The following is a 6488-nucleotide window of genomic DNA, read 5'->3' as shown; positions in this document are numbered from 1 at the left end:
AAGGGAAAAGGACAGACACAAAAAACATGCTGTTAATTTACATCTGAGATTTTTAGCCACTGTCTTTTGCTACACCTTGATAAATATACTCAAAGACCCTCCCCTCAGAGAACAAAGTGGGGGCTGGAAAGACTGCACAGAGGTTGAAGGGCTTGCTGCTCTTGTGAGGACCTGAGTTCAGTTCCCAGCACCCATACCACTACCTGTAACTCCAGTTCAGGGTTCTGGCGCCCTCTTCTGGCTTTTGTAGGCACTGCACTGATACACACAGACACATACATACACTATGAATAAATAATCGAAAGGAAATCAAGTCTCGAAAAGCACACAGGAAAGGATGATGGTGTGGGTCTCTTGAGTAAAGGTTCTGGTTGGAAGAGCTCTTATTTATGCTGAGATTAACTGTGCTTGTAGTTTTAATATCAAGATACTTTTTGATATTGAAATGGAGTTATGGTAGTTGTTAATTTTAATACATGACAAAGTAGAAGGGAAACTGAAAAACTCATGTATTTCTCCCCACAACCACACAACTTTAAAAACATTACTTTACTGCCTCATGAAAATTTAAGGGGTAGGGCGTTGGAAGCCTCTGCTGTGGACCACCCTGGCTGTAGGAGAAAGAAAATGACTTCCAGATTAGAAGTTACCTGGAACATTTCCCCAGACTACAGACCCCTGGGCTTCCCTGCTTGAATGACTTTATGTCTTGTAGTTGATGCCAGCAAATGAGGCTATAAGGGCCCCTGGAAAGTATAAAAGTTCTCCAATAACCCAGCCTGTGCTGGCTTGGGGGTGAGCATGTTTACAAAACATGAAGTCAATTGTCTATGCAGTCTTGCACACATCAGCTTTAAGACTGCATTTGTAGCGGTGGGGAATCCAGTGTTATAAAGCCACCCCTGTCATTGTTGGCCCTGTCTGGGAGATGACATCTCCGTTAACGTTATGTCTTGTTGGGTGGTTTGCTATGGTGACCTCGGGTTCCTAGAACTTTCATGGAGCAATTTCTGTGGTTCTCTAAAGCTTCCTGGGGAGGCCTTGATGGAGCAGGGCCATGGTCCTCCTCTGACCCGGGGGCATGTCAGTTCCCACTTGCTTCAGTTCTCCCGGCCTCAATCTCCCCCATCCTCTCTTCTTCCAGAAGGCTTTGTAACACACTTTTCCCCTGGGATGATATCTGCTCATCACCTTCCATAACATTCATTTCCAAGAGAACTCTAAGATCTGAAGGCGTAAATAACTTCTCGTATGACTCTCTTACTGATTATCACAACACAGACGAGGTACCCATAATGAATTCCAAAACGGTTATTTCTATATCTCTTTTTCTTCTATGCCCAGCTATTGAACCCTCAACACATTAATTAGACAATATGTTTTTTTTAAATAACCATATCACCAGCACAGTATATGGTACACACACAGTAAGTTCAACAAATGTTAAAAAAAATTAAATTGTATAAAGTTCACAGAATACAAATGATGGTCATACTTTTTCACAATGAGTTCTTACTATGAGCAAAGTTTATCTCCAGGGTAGGAAGTTTCATTTAAACCATGCAGAAATCACAGAAATTGGGCAATTTACACAGTACTCAGATGGGGAAAGCCCCGAAGAAACACCAACTCATGAAAACCAATCCCTGATGCTCTCTTCAAACAGCATCCACAGGCTTCGGCAGTGCCAGCCTCAAGGGACCATCATTTCCCTTTTTAAAGAAATGTGAAGGGAAGAGTCAAGAGTGAGTTTTTTTTTTTTTTTTTAGGTCTTTGAATTAAAAACTTTAGCTTTTCTTTGAACATCCAGATGACTCAATGAGACCCAGATGAAAACTGGCAATTTCCAAATCTGAAGGCCAGCCAGGGGGCGTCTGCACCCCTCGCATTTCTCCCAGTAACCCTGCGGTAAAGCCGTGATTGATTTGAAAAGAATTACAGCTATTATAAACCGTAATCAGGGGTGGATGAGAATAATTACGCAGGGAGAGGGGAAAGGCTGGAACATGGCTGAGCACGGTTCTGATGGATGGGAAGTCATTTCCTGGCTGTTAATGACTGATTTTCAACAATCAGCACATAGGCTGCAGCCCCAGTGGGGAGGAGAAAAGAAGAGCTTTTCCCCCCCCCCCCCTATAACCAAAGCTATTGACTTAACTTTTCTGGCTTAAGTCTGGATATCTAGAGCCTGTCCCCCTCCATATAGCCTGGATTTTCTCTTTCAGGCATCCTCTCCAGGGTGGGGTTAGAGTCTGGCCTTCAAATAAAAGCCACCAGGAAAAATCATAGTCAGAGAAACGAGCTCAGAAGGATGCAGTACTTCTGGGGACTCTAGCATCCCAGGATGTCAGACCCTGGGAGCTGCAGCAATCATCAAGTCAGATGAACCCAGAGACACGAGGTCACGGAGGCACAGGCATTTGACACTAGGGGAAATTGCCCTGTGGGCTTGAAGCAGACAGGTTTTGTAAAAGAAGAAAGGTTCCATCTGAGGGAAATGCTTTCATTGAATCTTGGATGAGACTGACAGGCTCTCTTGCTTTCAGAGTCACCGTGGTCTTACTGAGTCGGCTATACAAGGTCAGAGAAGGCAAGCACTGTAGGATGGAGGGTTTTGGTTTACAGATCCCATGAATACTCTGAATTGAAAGAGCAAGCAAAAGAGGGATGGAGAGGAAGAGAGAGGAAGGAAAGGGAGGGAGGAGAGATGGAGACAGAGAAGGGAGAGAAGAAGGGAGAGGGAGAGACAGAGAGAGACAGAGAGACAGAGAGAAAGAGCAAGTGAGCAATTGATCTTGTCATTTGCAGTCTTAACACAAGATAACAGATGGAGGTAGACTCAAAGTCACAAAACTAAGAGTCTTTGGTGAGAGACATTCTCACCCAGGGCTCCTGTGACTCTAAAGAACCCTTTGGGTACCTCGGTGCCATGCAGGCTGGACATGTAATGAATCCCAACCCCCTGCACCCCACCACTTAAGGACAGAATGCACTGGAAGAAAGAAGGGTGTCACTAAGCAGACCCTGCTGCCTGCACGGCTAACCGCTGGCATGCAGGCTGAGCATCCAGATGTGCTTTGTCCCATCTTAATTAAATTTGGACTTCTTGGGTGGGGGGAGGAACTGAAATACCTCAGTTCCTGGAAAACTCATTTGAACTCAAAGTTATTTGGATTTAGTTTAATGAAAATGGATACTTTTGATCATGATTGGGGGCACATTCCTGGATTTTCTCTGGGAAGGTACTTTGGGGGAACAAACTCCCCAGAGCCACTGTGTCTTCTTGATAACCCTGGGTGGAGCAGTGTGATTCAGCTCAGCTTTCTGTCTGGAGGTTTTGTTTTGTTTTGTTTTGTTTTGTTCGTTTTGTTTTGCTTGCTGTAGGACTGCTTCCCTTTCCCCTTCATATACATTGCACGGTGATGTTTTGTACAGTTGTCTCTGGGTGTGACAATGCCACACCTTTTTCAGGTCCATCTACCACTTTCCTGGGGGCCCCTGTGTTCTCCCATGCCTTGGGTTCCTTAGTAGCAACCAACAACAACCCTTCCTAATTCAGGATGCATACAGAGAATGCAATTTTCCAGGGCAGTCCAAGCCCTGTATCCCAAAGACAGCGTGATTAGCCTTGAACTAGACATAACCCTTAAGGAGACAACTGTCATTGTCCCTTTGCTGGAGTTTGTGTATGGAAGATGATTGGGAATGTTGTCTCTTTAATGTGTAACAATGGCCTGTATACTTTTTAAAATATAGTGAAGGAGAAAAAGAGAGAGAGAGATCGATCATGTTGTCACCCAAGCCCCCTAATTCTAGTAGAGCCTGTTTTTTATCCATAACCCTAGATTTCCCACTTATGGATTACAATGGATTTCCTCTTTGTCTACAAGCTGGACAGACCCAGTGTCTTAGTCATTGTTCTGTCGATAGGAAGAGACACCATGACCACAGCAACTCCTATGAAAGAAAGCATTCAATTGAGAGCTTACAGTTTCAGAGGGTGAGTCCATTATCCTTGTGGCAGAGAGCATGATGGGGGACAGGCATGATGCTGAAGAAATAGCTGAGAGCTATATCCTTTTCTGAGAGAGAGGGAAGAGGGAGAGGGAGAGGGAGAGGGAGAGGGAGAGGGAGAGGGAGAGGGAGAGGGGGAGGGGGAGGGAGAGGGAGAGGGAGAGGGAGAGTGAGAGAGAGAGAGTGAGAGAGAGAGCAAGAGCTTCTAATCCTTCTAATTCTTTCAAATGGTACCACTCCCTAGTGACTAATCATTGAAATATATGAGCCTATGAGGGTAATTCTTATTCATAAGTCTTGGGTTCCGGCCACAATCCTTAAAATCCTGACCAAGACAGAGATATCACTGAGTCTTCCTCGATTTCTGTTCAATTTTAGCTAGAGAAGACAATATTGATTTGTGAAACCAATCACTTAGACAGATGACTGTGTTATTCACAGAGGGATGCAGTGCTGGCTGTGTAGAGCAAGAGAGGAAACACGTTTGTTTATAAACTACATTTCCAGGCCCATCAGCCATCCCATTGACAGCAGTTGCCAGGTCCTATACTTTGGAAATAAAAAAACAATTGAACAGACACATAGACTTAAAGTCTTCCATGTAACTTCAAGCACCACTGGAAACTGCTATTATGGAAATGACTTTTTTGAATGATTCGTTTTGTTAACCGCACACATATATATAGTATTCTACTTCATCTTGTATGAGGAGCCCAAAAGATCTTGGCATGCAACATATGTTGGAGTAACACCCTCCCACCACAGCCGGCTGGTGACAATGGCTGGAATAAATAAAAGAAATTACAGAGCAATGGTAAAATACCAGGGGCTGGGATGAGTCTCAGTGTAAGAGATATACAGAGAATGGGCAAAGCTCTAGGGCCATCCACAATACTGTATTTTTTTTTTAATGTATTTATTTGAAAAAAAATTCACGCTGCTGCCGCCCATGCATCTTCTCCCTTGGCATCAGCCTTCTTAACACTGAGGATTAAATTATGCACGAGGATGCACTGTGCATCATAGAGACTGAGTCCAACTCTGTGAGAAGCAGGGAGGGAGACGGAAGTGATGCACAGAGCCAGACCTGAGCACTCACAGTTGAGGAGGCTGTGGAGTTGTGGAGTAGTAGAGCCTGAATCTTGAGTTTATCTAAAGACTTCCACTGAAGGTGAATCCTGAGCACAGAGAGCAAGGGTACCTGTCAGAAGAGGCACTAGCTGATGACTGACAGGAAGCCTGCTGGGGCAAGCATGTTAACAGAGCACACAACAAGAAATCTCTTGACTTGGGAGCCTAAGAGCTGGCCCTGGGTTTGTCTTGATTTGAGAGAACCTCCTCTCTCTCCTGCTGCATCTGTGTGTAGTTTCCTAACTGGGAAAAGTAGAGAAAAACTTCTTTTGGGCACAAATGTCAGTGAAGATTACAGTTGCCATGGTGTCATCTGGTCTCTGAAGGGTAAATGTGTCACTGCAAAAGCCCCTGAACTTGGTGGGCGTCTCTGTTCTATTTGTTGTTGGGATGCTGGTATGACGGATATCTGTAGGTTTATAGACCAGTCCTCTATATCTTTGTTGCTCTCCCAAGTTAATCATAATAAGATGTATATGTATATAAACGTGGGCACAGGCTCACACATTTATTCACATTTAGTCATGTGTAACCACGATGTCTTCTCACACACAAACAGGCACAAACATATTGTTGTGTTCATAACTGAGACTCTAAAGAGGTATTTAAACATAGAAGTTGGACAAATGATGTAGCAACTTTTTCTGTTGTTAAGTGTGGCACTCCTCATTGAAGAAAAATTAGAAGATGCAAGGGTTTATAAAAGGAAAACCACCAAGAGTCTCATTTAAATGGAAAACATGTTCTACTTCATTTATACCCACAGTTTCAGAATTTAATAACAATCCTTTTAAAAACCATAGTTCAAAACATGGTATCAGAACATCACACAGTCCTGTCTTCCACTCAATCCCCTGTAGAAGGCATTTCCCTTGGTTGTTGAATGATCTCAAGCCTAGCCAATGCATTTCTTTGCAAGGGTCTCCTGTAGGAGTGTGTGGTGCATGTGTGGTCCAGGCACAAGACTGCCTCCACCCCAACTCAGTTTCCTGAAATTGACAGTTCCTCCTTGTGATGCCTATTCTTGGTTGCCAATTGTAGTGGCTATTCCTGGTTGTCAACTTGACTATATTTGGAATGAACTATAATGAAGAATTGGAAGGCTCACCTGTGACCCTTATCTGGAGGCTTGGAGATAGAAGTTTCTGATCAGGATCTTGGTATGGAGATCTTGAGTCATAGTGGCTATGGATTCCAGAAGATTAAATCTCTGAGTTCAAGGTCATCTGGGATTAAAGGTGTGGTGGAACACACCTTTAATCTGGGCTACACCTTCTGCTGGAGACAATATAAGGACATTGGAAGAAGGGAGTCTCGCTCTAGCTCCTTTGTCTGCTTGCTGT

At 43.9% G+C, this 6488-nt stretch overlaps 1 annotated feature.

Moving 5' to 3' along the window:
* Nucleotides 946–2635: an enhancer, noted in NCBI's record as "VISTA enhancer mm403". NCBI's record gives its function as "enhancer in: branchial arch[10/11]" and the evidence as "EXISTENCE:transgenic organism evidence [ECO:0001131][PMID:17130149]".

The sequence above is a fragment of the Mus musculus genome, chromosome 6 (genome assembly GCF_000001635.26).
Source record: "Mus musculus strain C57BL/6J chromosome 6, GRCm38.p6 C57BL/6J".
Classification (NCBI taxonomy): Eukaryota; Metazoa; Chordata; class Mammalia; order Rodentia; family Muridae; genus Mus; species Mus musculus.
This window is presented reverse-complemented; position numbering and strand designations above follow the sequence as displayed.